The following is a 20102-nucleotide window of genomic DNA, read 5'->3' as shown; positions in this document are numbered from 1 at the left end:
AGGAAAATATTTAAAATATGGTATCATCTGTTACTCTACACAGATTTTATATTTGAAGAGGAAAATAATATATTGTGTATTCTTAATTACTTGTTTGTAATTAAAGGCACTAGAAGTGAAATGCCAAAAATGAACACAGCATGATGACTTTACCTGCTCCTTCTTTTGGAATGTCTCCTATTTTGGTAGGCAATCATTACTTCAGCATAATGAAAGAAAATAGCCTGTAAATAATCTGATAGGAAATTGGGATATATTAGGTTCTTTATAAGTGTGGATTCCCTTTTATTATTCATCTCATTTTTTTCATGAGGTGTCTCCATGGAATGAATGACTTGGATTTAGGTGGAAAAATATCAAATCCTTTATTTATATGTATCTTACCTTTCAAAGAAATGTTTGTTTTTTGTAAAATTTTGGTATAGCATTCAAAAAAGTCTATTCAAAGAAATGGGTGTGGATTATACATATTAAGGACTGTACTTCTTTGCAAGATAATAAGAAATTACGATTATTTTATATTTCTATGACTATATTTATATATACGCATAAATAAGTGTACATAAAAATAAGTTATACTAAAATTACCCATTAGCTATGTGTCACCACAAAGTACAGGCATGCACTAAATACCCAAAATAAGTTAAGATACTGATAGACTGCAGAATGCAATCCTCTCTCTTTTTAAGTTAAATTGCTTTATCTTCAGTGGGTATATACATTGTTTTTTAGGGGCATACAATTTTATTTTTTATTTTAATATTTCAAATTATAAGAATCCTGATTTATTCCTTCTCTTAATATATGCTTTGGTTGTTTACAGTTTTTCACTATTGCAAACAATGTTTCAATCAACCTTAACAACCTACACATAAATATCTAAACATCTGGGTCACATGGATTTTGGTTTTTAGTTAAATCCAAGTGCCCGCCTCCCCACCATGTTAAATCAGTGAATTAACTATTACCAAAAATGTGACAGAGAACGTGCATTCCCCCTTCTTAACGAAATGCCGGGTATTTTGGAAAATCTTTTCCATTTATATAATATTTCACTGTGGTTTAGTTTATATTTCTTTTAATTATTAGGGAGATTGGGCATCTTTTGTAGATTCCTTGGCCTTTTGTTTATCTTTTGTGAATTGGCTATTTATGTACTTTAGTAGTATTTGTTTATTAAATAACACACATTAAAAATATTTTTTCACACGTTTGTCTTTGACTTTTCCTGGTGTTTTTAGGCATTAAAAAATGTTATATTTTGGAGTTCCCATTGTGGCTCAGCGGTAACAAACCCGCCTAGTATTCATGAGGATGTGGGTTCGATTCCTGGCCTTGCTCAGTGGGTTAAGGATCAGGCATTGCCAGTGAGCAACAGTGTAGGTCACAGATGCAGCTTGGATCTGGCATGGCTGTGGCGTAGGCTGGCAGCTGCAGCTCCAATTCAACCCCTAGCCTGGGAATTTCTACTGTGGCCCTTAAAAAAAAAAAAAAAAAAAAAGAAAAGAAAAAAATTACATTTTAAGGTAGTCAGGTTTATCTATTTTTCCATTTGGTCTCTGGGTTTCACATCCCTGTATGGACCAGTGGTCTACTGTTGGTAAAATTATTTAATGATAGAATTGAGCCACCTGGCAAATCATTTGGGAAAACGGTAACAAGTGAATCCCTACCTCACTCCTTAGACTAAGATAAATTCTATTTGGAACAATTATTAAAAATGAAACTATTAAGATTCTGTAAGAAAATACAAGAAGAAAACTTGATTTTTTTTCTAAGCAACTGTCTCTTGATACTCATTTTTAAGGTTGGCATGGACAAGGTAAAGCAAAATAGATATTCATGACCTAGTTTAGATCCTTTAGTTTTCAACTCCTATTTTCTGGCTAGCAGTAGTCAGTGTCACCATTTATTGATTTATGGAGATAACAATCTATGCCTTAAACCCATGCCCTAGAATGAGAAGGAAAAAAAGAAATAACACGAATATAGATAAGATGGCTGGCATGTCTCCAGACTTCTATAGCACAAAGCAATCTTAGTGACTTCTTATTTTAAATAAAGGAATTAATCGAACTCAACATGTCCATGAGTGTTTAAAACAAATGAGACCAGTTTGAATTTAACAATATCTCACTTATAAGCTAAATTAATCAGTAGGATCCTTATTCTTTTTGTTAAGCTATAGTTTAGCAAGTACAAAAACACTTTTAAATTATACATGGAATTTTGTTTTGTTATATAATCGTAGGATATCAATACTGACTAAATCCAGTTTGAATAAGGTGTATGTGTACATAAATAAACAAATATAAAAATAAATATTTGCTTCTAATAAAGCAAGTAAGTCAATTTTGTAGCACATTTATACTTTTTAAAAACAACATGGATGAGAAATTTGGGCTACTACAAAGATATTAGAAATGTAGCATCAAAATGATTACTTAAATCAAAGCAAAGTCAATTTACAAAAGATTGTTTCTCTATGATTCCTATGGGACCAGCAGTGTTGTAGCAGCTATTTGGAATCTAAAGCTGAAAAAGTAAGGAAAAATTGATATGACAGGTTTGTGAAATGTTTGGACAATAGGGATGTGACATATACTTACTTGAGTTTCTCTCTGTAAAGCCTTTGAATACTTAGATTTCCTCCTAAAACAACTAAAGTAGAAAATATAAAATATGTATATTTCTTTCTTTCTCTCTGTATATTTATATACATATATGCACACATATATATACCTGAGTGTATATAGTGAAACATTATATGCATATATAAAATTATGCATAATTTTTATTAAAATTTAAAAATGAAGAAAAGATGGAAACCAAATATCAAGGATAACAGCCTTACCTCATTTCCCTCCACCCGAGAAACTTTATTCATAAGTACACATCAACAGTGACAGAACAGAGATAACTAGTTATTAAGAACTAATTTACTATATTAGGAGTTCCTGTCGTGGCACAGTGGTTAATGAATCCGACTAGGAACTATGAGGTTGCAGGTTCGATCCCTGGCCTAGCTCAGTGGGTTAAGGTGCTATAGGTTGCAATCGAGACTCGAATCCCCTGTTGCTGTGGCTCTGGCGTAGGCCAGCAGCTACAGCTCCGATTAGACCCCTAGCCTGGGAACCTCCATATGCCGCAGGAGTGACCCTAGAAAAGGTAAAAAGGCAAAAAAAAAAAAAAAAAAAAAAAAGGGAACTAATTTATTATATCAGATTTTTCAAATCATAGCCTGTGGAAATCTTACCATCATCCTATATATGGGATTATACTAGAAACACATATTGCAAAGTAGAAGAAATATAAGGATAGGAAGTTAGTATTCCTATATTATATAAAACACAAATTTACAAAAATTTTTATATGCTAATATTAAGCAAGCAAAAAGACTAAGAAAAATTAGATTTATATTTTTAAGACAAACCATCGAATGGTGGTTTTTAAAAAATTTATGATATTGCTACTCTTTGGATGTTAAAACTAAAATACATTTCAACTGACCAGTATATTTGTTAAAAGACTGAGAGTAATATAAGGAATGGTGAATTGGTTAAAACTGCATTCTATTTATAATTGTTAAATGCAGAATATAGAGGCATTTATTTATACCAAAATATAAAAACATGTTTCTTATGTTATTATTATAGCCCATATAATTAAAGAAAGGTTAGAGTAGATAAACTTTTCATATTGCTTTGTTGTTTTGTTATTCCTCATTATGAGATAAGCTTAAATAATAGGAATATGTATCCACAGACCCTTTCATGATACACAAGTATACAGTGGTAGAAGTAAGAAATGGACCACATTTTGCTTTGAGAATAAATGTTGAGCTAAATAATTGTTTCCTATGTGAAACTATTTTGTTTTCTGTTAAACTCAAGAAGATGTTAATTTCAGAGTAAGCTAGCTCATGTCACATTGCATTAGATATATATTGCTAATTATAACATAATTTCATGAGAAAATTGTTGAATATTACACCAAGAGAGCATTTTACTCCAGAGGAACAGAAACCATAGGATTAATATCAGCATCTGTATCTCTGTCTCTCTATCGCTATCACTATCTCTGTCTTCATCTCCTTATTATAATGATTAGGCTCTGGTGGTGGCTGGTGTGATGGCACATGTGAAATCCAGTAGAAAATTCAGATACAAGTTGACCTTCGGTCTGGAATCTGAAAGCCATGGATGAGGCTGGCAGACAGTTGATATGGGTCGATGCTTTAGTCTTGAGTTTGGCATCTGTAGGCAGAACAGGAACTCAAACAGTTATCTCTGTGGAAGACTTGAGGCCGAATTCCTTCTGTGGGAAACCTCATTATTTAATCTTAAGGCCTTCAACTTATTGGTTGAGTTCCACTCACATGTTGCCGGGTGATCTGTCCCAGTGTGAACATTAATTAGCACCACAAATTCTTTCTCCTCAACATCCAGAGCAGTGCCTAGCCATAGCCTACTTGATTTATAAAATAAACCATCATATCTTATTATCTCTTTTAGCCAAGACTTTGGTTAATATTTCTATTTCAAACAAGCTTAGTGCAGTGCCACGTCCAGTGCTGCAGGGCAACAAGAAATCCTGGAAGAGGGACGTCACAGCATAATAAAACACACAAGATTCTTTTACATCTAGAAAGTGGGGGACCAGGAAGCACTCTGTTCCACAGAACAAAGGCACCTAGGTTTTAAACCACATGCCTTTTATTAGGGAAGGTGACGTAGGTTAATGAGCAAAAACAGGTGCAGTTAATGATAAGGCTATCTCTTAGTGGTTGTGCTTTTGCATGTGCGCTAAATTTGTTTACTGCATCATTCAGCAGTTTCAGTGGTCTCCAACATCGCAGTACCTTACACATGGCATGTAGACAAAGAACATTTATTAAATGAAATGAATGAAAATTACATAGCTGAAAGCCTTCAGCTCTTCATTTTTTTATACATTGTTTGAGTTCAAAGATGTATATATCTAATTTCCTCCTCACCTTAATATTTCTCCTTACTTTACAATTCTCACAAAACAGTGTTCTTCTTTTCTTGTGTTGGTGAAAAATAGAATTAATCATTGAATTTTTTCAGGGTAAATGTAACCTCATGGCTCTATCAATTCAGTATCAAACAGTCAAAATATACTGTGTACAGATGCTCAGTGTGAGATAGTTTGGAGTTAATGGAAAATAAAAAGCTAGTTCTGGATTTTTGAAAATAAATCTCTTGAGTGTCAGTAGCAGAAATGAATCTTTTGGAATCCATTTTTTTTTCCCCCACACAAAAGGATTAAACATAGATGTAATATTTTCACTGTTAATATTAAGAGAGCAGCAGTACAATTCCTAGTATAACTCATTGGCTGGTAAGGTTGAGATTAAAAACTGAAATATTTAGAATGCAGAATCTTTCATCAAGCCTCACAGAAGATGCTATTTGCTTTCTCTAAATAAAAATTCAATTTTGGTGCAATGTCAGATTACATCAGGTTTCAGTTGTGATAGTGAGTTTGTTGAAGGTTCATAGAACATGCGCTTAGTCATACATTCATTCTCCCCCCGCTTTTTATGTAGCCTACCTAGCTAGGATTCTTGCTGTATTTATTTTAGCTGTGCACATGATTTCGTCTTTTTGCCTACAATGGGAACTTTAAGCAAAGAGAATTCTATCCCAGACTTATGAATTCAGAACACAACCTGAAATGGGTTTGGAAAAAATGTTTCAATCACAGGTTCAAAGTTGACAGGCTGTCCCAAGATTACCAAGTTGTTCACTCTTCTGGTTTTCAAGTCTTCTGTCATCCTTAATCTACAATTCTTTTCATCTTTAACTCTTTTTACTTGAGTTCCTTCCACGTTCACTTAGCATAGACTCAGCTACTGTTCTCCATGCATACTCGGGTGTTCTTTATTCTTTCATGGGACTAGAAGATCTTAAAAGAAAATCACACAAATCTTACCATGCATGGCTTTTTTATTTTGGGACACAAAGGTTCTATTCCTCGATTTATTTATTTATTTATTTATCTTTGGCTGCACCCGTGGCATATGGAAGTTCCCAGCCAGGGATTGAATTGAAGTCACAGCTGCGACCTGTGCCACAGAATGTGGCAATGCTGGTTCTTTAACCCACTGTGAAGACCTGGGGATCGAACCCGTACCATCACAGAGACAATGCCAGATCCTTAACCTGCCACAGTGGAAACTCCCTATTCCTGCTTTTAATGCAACTTAAGTGATGCTAACTCCTTCAGACCAGAATTTCTGCAGAAAATCTGATGTGAATCACCCCTAAACTATTTTCTAGTTCTGGAATTCCCACGTATGAAAATTACCTGGCCTTTATAAATAAATATGGTTAGTACTCTGTTAGAATGGAATTGCACATAGAAACGGGTTGTCCACAGTGTCCATAATACTTAGGTATCAAGGAGTTGAAACTGAGATTAGATTTGGGGAAACACATTTCTCTCTCTGCTGGTGCTCCTTTCTTAAGTAGCACAGCCCTCAGGTTGCTTATCAATTCCCTTGGCAGTGCCTCCCAATTCCCTTTTCTGTATTTCCTTCTGTTTCTAATCCCATTACTACTTCTTCAAACTCTGTCCACAAAAACAATTGTTAAATCACCAGCCACTTTATATGATGCAGACAATTCATTTCCCCATGGAGCCATCAAGCAACCTTTTGAATTCAATACCACTCTATATTTCAGAAAGGTAATCGAACTGTTTCCATGCTTATTCTTTTCTCAGTGGGTTTCCATTCAAACATGGCTTAACTTACAAAGAGTTATCGAATGATAAAATTTAAGCTTTTGTCCCTTTGCGGTTACAATGATAGCTGCAAAGAGCTTCCTGAAGAGAGGAATGTAAACTACTGTAACTAGTCCTTAGAAGATTATGCTGAAGATTTAAAAAAAAATAAATTTATGAAATTGGTCTTTGAAGTCCTGGATTTAAAGGGGCCTTCTAATTATTCATTAAAAACCATACTCTGAGGAAATTCTCACCTTTTGCTTCTATTAACACTTTAAGTGTGCAAACCCAGTGTTAGAGAAACTGCCCTGGGAAACATGTAAATTGTGTGGCAGCATTTTAATGGAGCTGTGTACCATATTAATTGGGTCAAGTAATTTTAGCTGAGATGCATAGTAAGTCTTCAGGAGACTATAAAAAAGAACCGGCCAAGTTATTTTGACAATTGTGACCAGAATTATGTATGTGTCTCAGACAATCTATTGCTATCAATTTAAAACATTTTTCTATGAGGTATAAGGATCTAAGAGTATATCTAAGAGTACATTTTATGTACTTTAGAAAGAAATGTGCTTATAGTAATTTCGATTTTTCAAAGAAAGTTCTTAAGGGCAAAATTGAAGAGTTTAACATAAACATTATTCATAAAATGCCTTTAAACAAGAAACTTTTTTACTTGAGACTTACAAAAATCACATAAATCTGTCTTCTATATTTCTTAAACTACACTTTCTGACTGAAGACTTAATTTTATTCACAAAAAGTACCTACTGACTTTTTCAAAGAATAGATTAGGTATGGCAAAAATAAGATAATACAAAAAGTTTAGATAAAAAGTAGTCCTGGAGTTCCTGTCGTGGCTCAGCGGAAATGAATCTGACTAGTATCCATGAGGATGCAGGTCGATCCCCGGCCTGGCTCAGTGGGTTAAGGATCAGGCATTACTGTGAGCTGTGGTGTAGGTGGAAGACGCAGCTCTGATCTGGTCTTGCTGGGGCTGTGGTGTAGGCCACCAGCTGCAGCTTCAATTTGACCCCCAGCCTGAGAACTTCCATGTGCTGCAGATGTGGCCCTAAAAAGACAAAAAAGAAAAGTGGTCATTTATTACTTCATGCCCTTTCTATCCCCAGTCTGACTTCGTGAAATCAACTATATTTAATTACTTTAGGCAATAGGCTCAGAAATGGTATTTCTTAAATTATCACTAATTTTGTATATATTCTATTGGCATTCCTCTCTGAAGAATGACAATTTTGCTTAAACAATTCCTAATGTTTCTTCTTTCTAAATATTTTTAAAACTTTATCATTAGACTTATGATTTTAATAATTTATTTAAATATTAGTGCTTATTTTTATTTTTTCTTTCTTTTTTCTTTTTTATTTAATGGCAGCACCTGTGGCATATGGAAGTTCCTAGGCTAGGTATTGAATATGAGGTGCAGCCAAGTCCAATCCTTAACTCATGTGCCAGGAGGGATGGAACCCATGATGCCACAGTGACCCAAGCCACTGCAGTCAGATTCTTAAACCACTGCAATACATCATGAACTTTCTTAAAATTTATCTTTAATTGATCTTTTGCTTGATTTCTCATTGTTTACATTTGATATTTCATTGGTAGTTGTCAAAATTGTTAATTCAACACTGAAGGCTTATCATTTCTTTATATCCTTTTCATGTTTAAATAGGGCATTAATCTCAGTTTGACTTATCTGACAGGTGGTGCAGAAAGGAGAACAATACGGTAAATTAATGCTTCATTTTATTTAACTAAATGCTTGAATTGCTAAATTTTTAAAAAATATTGCTGGAAGGCTACAGTGACAATTTTACATTTTCCATGTACTTTATCATGAAAATATTTTACATGTTTTCCACAAGGAAATTTAAGATACAAATATATAGTATGAATTACCAGGAAAACAAAGCCTACACCTCAAAATTTTTATTCATCCATCTACTGTTTAAGCTACTAATAATTTTTTTCTATTCCATTAATTTATTTTCAAAATTTTATTAAAGCTTATTTAAGAAGATGTATTATGAATTGATTAGCAAATTAATGCCTAAACCTAACATTTATCCAGGACTTGCCACACAACAAGGCCTATGTTCAGTTCCATATTAATTTCATCTGTGTGACTTGAAGGAAGAAGTAACATGGAGCACTGTGGGTGGCAAGGCCACTGGCAGTGTAAAATGCTGCCTGAAATCACAAGTGAGTGCTTTTTTAGGAACTGGACCCACTTACTGACTCTCTCATAAGTATTCTGGCTTCCATCCTGAAAAAGACAATGGTCAGTCCCATCTCACCGCTGTTTTAAGAAGCAAAATATATTCCCTGTGATCACAACAGAAGAAAATGAACTTGCCACACTTAAAAATCCACATACTAATATCATTTTCATCATAAAAGTAGCTCCTTAATTTACAACTTTTGAAGTTGGCATAATGGCTCAGTGGGTTAAGGACCTGACGTTGTCTCTGTAAAGATGCAGGTTCAAGCCCTGGCCCTGCTCAGAGGGTTAAGAATCTGGCATTGCTGCAAGCTGCAGCATAGGTCACAGATGCAGTTTGGATTGGTATTGCCATGATGTGGTGTAAGTCTCAGCTGTAGCTACAATTCAACCCCTAGTCCCAGGAACTTCCATATGCCACAGGCATGGCTATAAAAAGAAAAAAATAAATAAAAATTAAAATATATATTAATATATATATATAACATTCTGGAATGCCCAGAGGGGCTCAGTGAAAATGAACTCAACTAGTAACCACGAGGTTTGGGGGTTGATCCTTGGCTTCACTCACTGGGTTAAGGATCCGGCATTGCCATGAGCTGTGGTGTAGGTTGCAGACATGGCTCAGATCTGCCATTGCTGTGGCTGTGGTATAGTCTGGTGGCTACAGCTCCTCTTGGACCCTTAGCCTGGGAACTTCCATATGTCAGAGGTATGGCCCTAAAAAGCAAATACATATATAACTTTCAACATAGTTACTTATGAATATAATTTTGCAAAAAATCCTACGTTTGATAGTTTTCTTTTGAAATTATATGAAAACTTGAAAGATTCAATAAAATAATAACATACCTGATTTATAACCTGTGTACATTTAAAGGATTTGCATTGAGTTAAGTCACAGTGGCAGTTTAGTTGAATTCTTACTCAATAATGTCTTCATATTATTACTCAAGATTTTTTTCTGAGCTGGGTAGTGTGGTAGAACCCTATCAGATTTATCAGTAAAAAGAAACAAGTCAAAGTATAATTGTGTGGGCAATATAATAAGTAAAGATATAGTTTTAAAAAGAAAGGAAAAAAAGTGTACCTTTGGTCTGTATCTTCCAAAGGTAGGTGTAGAATTTATGTACTAAAGTCCTTTCTTTCTTTCCTTCTTTCTTTTTGTGATCAGTTAACTTCACATGTTATCTGGTAAGAAAAAACTATTAGTGATTTCTTTCACTCTTACTAATTATACTCTGTTATGCAAAGTTATGCAAAGTTATACAAAGTTAGGAAAGAGTACCATTGCTTCTGAATGAAACAAATCTTCATCATGTTGAAGAACAAGATAGAATAAAACTGATTGTTTAATCCACCTGTCCACTTGGGTGTCCATATAATTTACATTTTCTGATATCCCCCCAAATTGTCTAATTATTTAATTTAGTTTAATGTTAGCTTTTAATCCTAATGACTTTTTGTCAAACTCTACTTACTGGTTCCAGGACCCAACTTGAAACCTATGGTCTTGATATTTAATTTGGTCTTCCCATTATTCAAATTCATGGCTCTTCCAACATATGTTAAGTCCCTGCCCCTGGGATTCTCAGTTCCCACTGATACCTGGACCAGCTCCCACTCACCCAGTCAGGATTCTGGCTAATTTACAAGAACCGGGATAACTAAGACACAGATCCTTTGTCTTGCATTTACAAAATGTCTAGAGTTTTCTCTTATGTTCTGTAGACATTTGAAATTTAACAATCTACAGATGTATTTATTTTTAAATCAGCTAATCACCTCACACACCTATCATCAAAAAATCTACACATAAATGTTGACAAAGAAATAGAAAAAAGAGAACCTCGAACACTGTTGGTGGGAATACAAATTGCTGCAGCCACTGTGGAAATCAGTATGGAGGTCCTCAAAAAACTAAAAATAGAACTCTCATATGATCCAGCAATCCCACTGCTGAGTATATAACCAAAGAACACAAAAACACAAATTTGAAAAGATACATGCATCCCTAGGTTAACTGTAGCATTATTTACAATAGTCAAGACATGGAAGAAACCCAGTATGTGTGTATATATATATACACACCCTCACACAAAAATACCAGTCATAAAAACATAAAAAAGAATGAAATTCTGCCATTTGCAACAATGTGGATGGATCTAATACAATATTTCTATAAACCGGTAAAGCATTTTCTGTTTAAGCAGAATAGAAGTAATTCATATCTCTGAATTGTTTTCTTTTTTTAAAAAAATGTATAATTACTAATTTCTTCCTTTCAATCTCCATATAAAGAAATGAGAAAAGACAATAATTAGCTCAACATCACAGAACTGCCAAATGATAAAGGGAAAAGAAAATTCTCCTGATCATCATTCTATATCTAAAATAACTCTCTGAAATTACTAAATATCCACACTGAATTCTGCAGAGCATTCTGAGAAATTGAAAAAAAAAAATTGTGTGAACAATGTGTAGACTTATGGTTTTCATGAAATGTAGCCTAGGGAGAATTTTCTATATGAAAATAGCAGAGAGGAGTTCCTGTCAGTGTACAGTAGATATGAATCTGACTAGTATCCATGAGGATGCAGGTTCAATCCCTGGCCTCGCTCAGTGGGTTAAGAATATGGCATTGCTGTCAGCTATGGTGTAGGTTGCAAATGAGGCTCAGTTCTGGCATTGTGTGGCTGTGGTGAAGGCCAGCGTCGACAGCTCTATTCCACCCCTAGCCTGGGAACCTCCACATGCCACAGGTGCAGCCCTAAAAAGACCAAAAAAAAAAAAAAAAAAAAAAAAAAAAAAAAAAAAAGAAAGAAAAGAAAAGAAAACAACAGGTAACATTCATTGATCATCTGACCTTTTTCAAATATGATTTAATTTAACTTTAATAGTAACTATTTGATAGGTAATATTATTATACCAGTGAGGTAAACAGAGCTTAAAAGAGTATTTACACAGCTAATGTGAGTATAACACTGGATTACATTTAAGTATGTTTGACCTCAAACTCTTCTTTTTAATCCCTTCTAATACACTGTTTCTAGAGAGAACCAGTCCTGATTTTAAGACAGTGTTATGTTATCTGTTCCATTTTTTTTATAGCACTGGAAGACATAAATGTACCCTCCTTATGTTAAAAGAAATGATGAAAATTAATATAATATGGTTTTTATACCTTTGATATGTTAGAATCAAAATTATTTTGACAGTTTTCTAAGATAGGCCAAATTAAGGCAAATCAGACTCTAAATTGCCCTGACTACCTGTGCGTTGACTAATATGAACTAGATTGTTTATGACATTTTCATCAATGAAATGGCAACTAGAATTAAATAAATTGAGCATATCTAATTGTAGGAAAAAAAACAGTTGTACCATTTTGTGATAACAGTGATTTGATTAAAAATTGATGAAAGTACTTTAACTTCATTGCCTTTAAAAAACAATGATCCAAAAAGAGAAATAGTCATTGATATTAAATTGCTTAATACACTATTGTAAGATCTAGGGTTTTCTATATTGCAAAGTGAGATTAAAAGATTACATTATATTTAGTGTATTCACAAATAGCTCAATCTTGAGTACATATATATTTCCATGTGATTATAAAAATTATCCTGGGAATCCCAACCTAAATATTCCAGTCCATTATAGACAACCCTTGTCTCACTTCCTTGATGCAAAATAAACTGAAAAAATCCTCTTCGAGGATAATTATTTACATTCTACTGCATTTGATAAAGTGAACACTATTTTGCCCAGTGTTTCATTATTCACTTTTCTATGTATCTCAATAGACTCAGATTATAACAGTTGGGATTAAAAAAACACAACTATTTCAAAGAGAGAGAGAGCTAGAAAAGGAACGAAAGCTCAAAATCAGTGCTTCTTAAACTATTGGAGGGGAAGAATCAGTTTGGTTTTTGCTCAGTTTATTTCTTTTCTTTTTTTTTTTTTCCTTTTATTCTTTTTAACCAGTAGTTACTTTCTACCCCACAAACCCTCTGGGCAATTTTGACGCACCCAGGCTGCTCTAAACCCTATTCAAGGAGATGGATCTGCTGATCATGGCAATGTCAAATTGTTAGAAAAGATTCTAATGGGTTATTTTAGATTTCTGTACTATCTCAGCTTGGTAACAAGTAATATGCTCACTGGCAGCCATCCACAGACCATATTTTGAAGACTCCTCTAGAATGTGATTTCTAAGCGATTCTGGATAGCGTGGCACAGTGTTTAAGGTCAGGTTTGAAAAATACACACTTCCTTATTCCTTTTTTTTTTTCCTGTAAGTGACATTTAAACATGGATTTACTGAAGAAATATTGTACCTTCACTAGTATGTTTGGAAAATGTAGAGATATAGGAATAGTAAAGGCTAACATTTTAGGTGAAAATGTTAATACATGATTAAAGGCCAAATTATGTGGTACCAAATATAAATGCTATGAAAATTCAGACAAGAATATTAGTAAGACACATAGTAATTAGGGATGAATCATAGAGGTATTGGAAATACAGCTGCCAAATGTAGATTAAAAAGAATTTGATTAATAAAATGTGTTATATACTCTTTAGCCTCTGTGGAAGATCTTAGTTTTTTATGAAATTTTGATGAGGTCACACTACCTGGAGAACGTGCCATTTGTTGGACAGTACTCAAAATTAGGCTTACCATTTTGAGTTAGATTTAATTTTATTTTCTTTCTGCAAAAGCCCTCTTTTATCCCCATTCTCAATTACCTCCAAGGGAGTTAACTCACCTGCTGGTCTTAGGAAATGGACTGGTAGAGAAGTAGAAAAGTTAAACAATGAGAACTACCAAAACCAATTCTTTTTTGTAGTTAGTGACCCCATTAATGCGAGAAGCAGTTCAACAATACGTCTAGGAATTTTCAAATTTAATGCTACTTTTACATATTTATCAAACATCAAGCCCTGTCTCTCCTCTTTGACTCAACCTTCATTCCCAGGGGTCCAGCATGAATCTAAGAACTTCTATATACCATCCCTGGGTAAACCACAATGTGGCTTAATTAACTATGCAGGATAGGTATGTACATCTTCTGGCACCTGATTTATAGCATACTTATTTCTGCCTTCCTCATGATATGATTTCCAGTTTATTTTCATTCATAGCTATGGAAGTGACATGATGCATTTTTCATCCAAATCATGCACAATTTCAGATATTTACTCTTTTTTATATTTTATGGAACTCTAGCCTATTAGTGTTTAATAAGTCTGCTTTTCCAGCATTTTTGTTACCTATGCTCTTAGGCCTGGCATTCTAAAGATTATTGTCTGCTTTTAAGTTATGTAACAAGATGTTTTACATGTCAACCATACTTAAATTCTCTCTACTTTTATATATAATTATCAATGTCAATTTTATTCTTTCTTATTTTAACACCCCAAAGCCTTTCTGTTATTTTACAGAATGGCTTGGGGAGTTCCCTTGTGGTATAGCAGGTTAAGGATTCAGGGTTGTGACTGTATAACTCAAGTTGCTACTGTGGTGTAGGTTTGATCCCCAGCTATGAATTTCTGCATGTCTTGGATACATTTGTCCTCTTCTCTTCTTATGCTTACTGGTTTTGATATCGTATTTATGAGCGGGTGATTTCCTACTTTATATTTTCTTTGCCTTTACCAGTGAGTTTCTTCCTTTGTAATATTCTTGTTTCTATTTGTGGTTTTTCCTTTTCTGCTTAGAGAAATTCGTTTAACTGATGTAGAGCTGGTTTGGAGGTGCTGGATTCTCTTAACTTTTGCTTGTCTGTAAAGATTTTGATATCTCTGTCCAATCTGAATGAGAGCTTTGCTGGGTAGAGTATTCTTGGTTCTAGTTTCCTCCTCTTCATCACCTCAAATATATCTTACCACTTCCTCTGGCTTGTAGAGTTTCTGATAAAAATCAGCTGTTTTGATCTCTTTTCTGTGAGTTTGTTTATCTATTTTTGAAGTACAATTGACCTACAACACTATGTTAAGTCCTGGTGCACAAAATAGTGATGTGATATTTCTGTGTACTATAAAATGATCACTACAATAAACGTAGTTACCATCAGTCCCCATACAAAGATACCACATTTTTATTGACAATGCCCTCCACACTAGACATTTCATCTCTGTGACTCATTTATTTTGTAACTGGAAGTTTGTACCTCTTAATCTCCCTCAACTATTTCACTCATTCCCCCACTACCCTCCTCAGACAACCACCTATTTGTTCTCTATCTATGACTTTGTTTCTGTTTTGTTATGTTTGTTCATTTGTTTTTTTAGATTTCCCATATAAGTGAAATCATATAGAATTCATCTTTACCTGCCTTACTTATTTTACCTAGCATAATATTTTCTAAGTCCATCCACATTGTCACAAATGGCAAGGTTTCCATCATCTTTATGGCTGAGTAATATTCCACGGTATATATAAATTTCCTCTTCTTTATCCATTCTTTTGTTGAAGGGCTTTCATATCTTGGCTAATATAAATAATGCTATAGTAAACACAGGGGTCCTTATATCCTTTTGCATTAACATATTTTTGTTCTCTTCTGAAAAATACTCAGAATGGAATTCCTGGATTGTATGATAGTTCTATTTTTAAATTCTTGAGCAAGGTTTATACTGTTTTCCATATTGGCTGCATCAATTTACAATTCCATCAATTTTGTATGAGGTTTCCATTTTTTCTACATACTTGTCCACAGTTGTTATTTGTTGTCTTTTTGATGCTAACCATTCTGGCAAATGTTATGTGATGCCTCATAGTGGTTTTAATTTACATTCCCTGATGATTAGTGATGTTCAGCATCTTTTCATGTGACTATTGGTCATCTGCATGTCTTCTTTGGAAAATTGCCTGTTCATGTCCTCTGCTCATTTTTTTTAAGTGAGTGGCTTGCTTTCATAATATTGAAATAGACAATATTTAAATGAATAGGTATAGTTGTATTCCAAAAAAAACATTATTTATCTAAACTTGAATCGCCTATAAGGTTTACATGTCACATAATAGTTTCCCCTTTAGACTTTTTTCCAACAAATAAAAAATGCAAAAAAAATTCTTAGTTCTTGGGTTTCATATCAAAATAGGGAGTGGGATAAATTAAGCCTGGGGTCTTTGTTTGCTAATTCTTGCCTTACAAGCATGAAAGAACATTCTGGGAAGAATCAAGTATCTGAAACAGCCAAAAATGGTAGAAGCTGTAAGCAACTTGAAAGCAGGCATTCACTCTTATTTGTTTTTATTCCCAAACATAACTTCACATGATATCATTCACATAGTGCTCAATAAATGCTTCTCAATAAGAACTGAAGAGTAATGCTTGGAAATTCCGGGGCCATCAGTGACTTTTCAAGATGTATCTTTTGGAAGAGCCAGTTTGAAGTATGAAAATTTTGAATGAAAGGTCAGGAAATGGAATTAAAGTTCTAGACAACTTATTCAAAGTCTAAAGAGAATTAAGTCGATGATTGGAAGGGAAAGCAGATGAATCAAATTAATGTTGTTTTACTGTTTACATCTTAAATTTTAAGAGCCTGTGCATGTTCCAGCATACCTGGAGATGAAAGTAAAGTTATACATTAAGAATAGGCAGATTCTTGAGGCAAGTTTTGATAATTTCCAAGATGGTGTGGTAGAAGGACTGGAGCTCAACTTCTCTCCTAAAAACAACAAAATTCCAACTAAAGGCTGAGCAATCTTCAACCAAATGGACTGGGAACCATAAAAAAAAAAAATCCTACTCCAAAAGACAAAGAGGAGGACACATGAAGTGGTAGGAGGGTCAATTACACGATATAAACAACACCATACCTCCCGGGTGGGAAGCCCCACAGACTGGAAAATAACTTGTTCACAGAGACTCACCTACAGGAGTGAGAGTTCTGAGCCCCACATCAAACTCTCATGTGTGGGGATCTGGCACAGGGAGAAAGAGCCCCTGGAGCGTCTGGCATTGAAAGCCAGTGGGGCTTGTGTGCAGGAGCTCCGTGGGACTGGGGGTAATGGAGATCCCATTCTTAAAAGGCACACATGGACTTTCACGTGCACTGGGTCCCAGGGCAAAGCAGACTCCATAGGAATCTGGGTCAAACCTGACCTCAGTTCTTGGAGGACATCCTGGGAAAACAGGGGTGAATGTGGCTTGTTATGAGGGAAGGTCATTGGAAACAAAGCTCTCAGAAATATTCAGCAGCCTTGCCTTTCTCTGGAGGTGGCCATTTTGGGAAAATCTGGTCCCACCCGTCAAAGCTGAGAAGCCCCAGGGCAAACTACAATGCAGGTGAGATCACAGCCCAGCCTCTCAGTAAACAGGCTGGCTTAAGACCCCTTAGGCACACAGCCACCTCTACTCCCATCTAGAGACAAAGCCCCATCCACCAGATGGATTAGAATCAGCTTCACCTACCAGGGGACAGGCATAAGCCCCACCCATCAGGAAGCCTACAGCAAGCCCCCATACCAACTTCAGCCACAAAGGGGGCAGCCACCAGAAGTAAGAGAGGCTACAACTCTATTATCTCTAAAAAGTGACCACACCAAAAACCTATAAAAATGAAAAAATGGACAACTATAACTCAGATGAGGGAGGAAAAAAAAAAAAAAACAGAAAATCAGCTCAGCAATAAGGAGGTTCTCAGCCTTCAGGAAAAAGACTTAGACTGTTGATGCTGAAGATGATGCAAGATGTTGGAAATAAACTGGAGGCAAAGATGGATAACTTACAGGAAACACTGACCAAAGAGATACAAGATATGAAATTTAAACAAGAAGAAATGTAAAATACAATAACTGAAATAAAAAATTCACTAGAAGCAGCTAACAGTAGAGTACAGGAGGCAGAAGAATGAATAAGTGAGGTGGAAGACAGATTAGTAGAAATTACGGATGCAGAACAGAAAAGAGAAAAAAGATTGAAAACAAATGAAGAGAGTCTCAGAGAACTCTGGGACAATGTTAAAAGTACCAACATCCATATTATAGGGGTGCCAGAAGGAGAAGAGAGAGAGAAGGGGACAGAAAAAATATTCCAAGAGATAGTATCTGAAAAATTGCCTAACATGGGAAAGGAACCACTCACTCAAATCCAGGAAGCACAACGAGTACTACACAAAATAAACCTATGGAGGAAGACCCCGAAACACATATTAATCATACTGACCAAAATGAAAGACAAAGAGAAAATCTTGAAAGCAGCTAGGAAAAAGAAACAAATAACATACAAGGGAGCCCCAACAAGGTTACTGGCAGATTTTTCAGCAGAAACTCTGCAGTCCAGAAGGAAGTGACATGATATACTTAACATGATGAAAGGAAAAAACCTCCAACCAAGATTACTTTACCCAGCAAGGCTCTCATTCATATTGGAAGGAGAAATCAAAACCTTCACAGACAAGCAAAAGCTGAGAGTATTCAGCAACACTAAACCAGCCTTACAACAAATACTAAAGGGACTTCTCCAGGCAGAAAAGAAAAGACAGCAACAGGAAACAAAAATTCCACAAATGACAAGGCTCACCAGTAAACATACAGTAAACATACGAAATCATCCATGCACAATTATGCCACCAAAATCAGAAATAATGAGAAGAGGAGGGTACAGATGCAGAACACTGGAGGTAAACTTGCAATTAAGAGAACAACAACTTAAAACAATCTCATATACATTTAGACTCTAATAGCAAAACTTCAGAAGAACTGCAAAACAAAAATCTACAACTGATACACAAACAAAGAAAAATCAACTCAAATACAACATTAAAGATAGTCATCAAACCAGAAAAGGAGAGAACAATAAAAGAAGGGAAAAAAATAGCAACAAAAACAAATCCAAATCAATTGATAAAATGGCAATAAGAACATACATATCAATAATTACCTTAAATGTTAATGTACTAAACGCCCCAACCAAAAGACACAGGCTGGCGGAATGGATACAAAAACAAGACCCATATATATGCTGCCTTCAAGAGACCCACTTCACTTCTAGGGAAACATACAAATGAAAGTGACAGGATGGAACAAAATATTCCATGCAAAAGGGGATCAAAAGTAAGCTGGAGTAGCAATACTCATATCAGACAAATTAGACTTTAAAATGAAAAATATTTTAAGGGACAAAGAAGGTGATTACATAATGATCAAAGGATCAATCCAAGAGGGAGATATAACAATTTTAAATATCTACACACTCAACCTAGCTTCACCACAATGTATAAGGCAACTGCTAACCTTAAAAGGAGAAATCGACAATAACACAGTAATAGTGGGGGACTTTAACACCCCACTTACAGCAATGGACAGATCAACCAAACAGAAAGTTAATAAGGAAACATAGGCCCTGAATGATGCATTAAACCAGATGGACACAATAGATATTTATAGGTCAGTCCATCAAAAAGCAACAGAATACACATTCTTCTCAAGTGCACATGGAACATTCTCTAAGGTTGATATATCCTGGGCTACAAATCCAACCTCGGTAACTTTAAGAAATTTGAAATCATATCAAGCATCTTTTCTAACCAAAATGCTATACTACTGGAAATAAACAAGACAAAAACTGTAAAAAACACAACCATGTGGAGACTAAACAACAAGCTACTAAACAACAATGGATCACTGAAAAAATCAAAGAGGAAATTAAAAAATACCGAGCAGCAAATGACAACAAAGACGCTCCAAAACCTATGGGATGCAGCAAAAGCTGTTCTAAGAGGAAAGTTTATAGCAATACAAGCCCACCTCAAGAAACAAGAAAAAGCTCAAATAAACAAGCTAAGTTTACATCCAAAGCAGCTTGAGAGAGAAGAAGGGACAAGACCTAAAGTTAATAGAAGGAAAGAAATCATAAAGATCAGAGCAGAAATCAATGAAATAGAAATGAAGAAAACCATATAAAAGATCAATGAAACAAAAAGGTGGTTCTTTGAAAAGATCAACAAAATTGATAAACCCTTAGCCAGACTTTTAAAGGAAAAAAGAGAGAGGACTCAAATCAATACAATTAGAAATGAAAAAGAAGAAGGAACAACAGACATCACAGAAATACAAAACATCATAAGAGACTACTACATGCAACTCTATGAC

At 34.8% G+C, this 20102-nt stretch overlaps 1 protein-coding gene across 4 annotated transcripts in view; it reads left to right on the top strand.

Moving 5' to 3' along the window:
- Positions 1-20102, top strand: part of FSTL5 (follistatin like 5) — a 788662-nt gene that overhangs the window by 686746 nt on the left and 81814 nt on the right. The gene's annotated exons all lie outside the window — the stretch shown is intronic.

The sequence above is a fragment of the Sus scrofa genome, chromosome 8 (genome assembly GCF_000003025.6).
Source record: "Sus scrofa isolate TJ Tabasco breed Duroc chromosome 8, Sscrofa11.1, whole genome shotgun sequence".
In the NCBI taxonomy this organism is placed as follows: domain Eukaryota; kingdom Metazoa; phylum Chordata; class Mammalia; order Artiodactyla; family Suidae; genus Sus; species Sus scrofa.
This window is presented reverse-complemented; position numbering and strand designations above follow the sequence as displayed.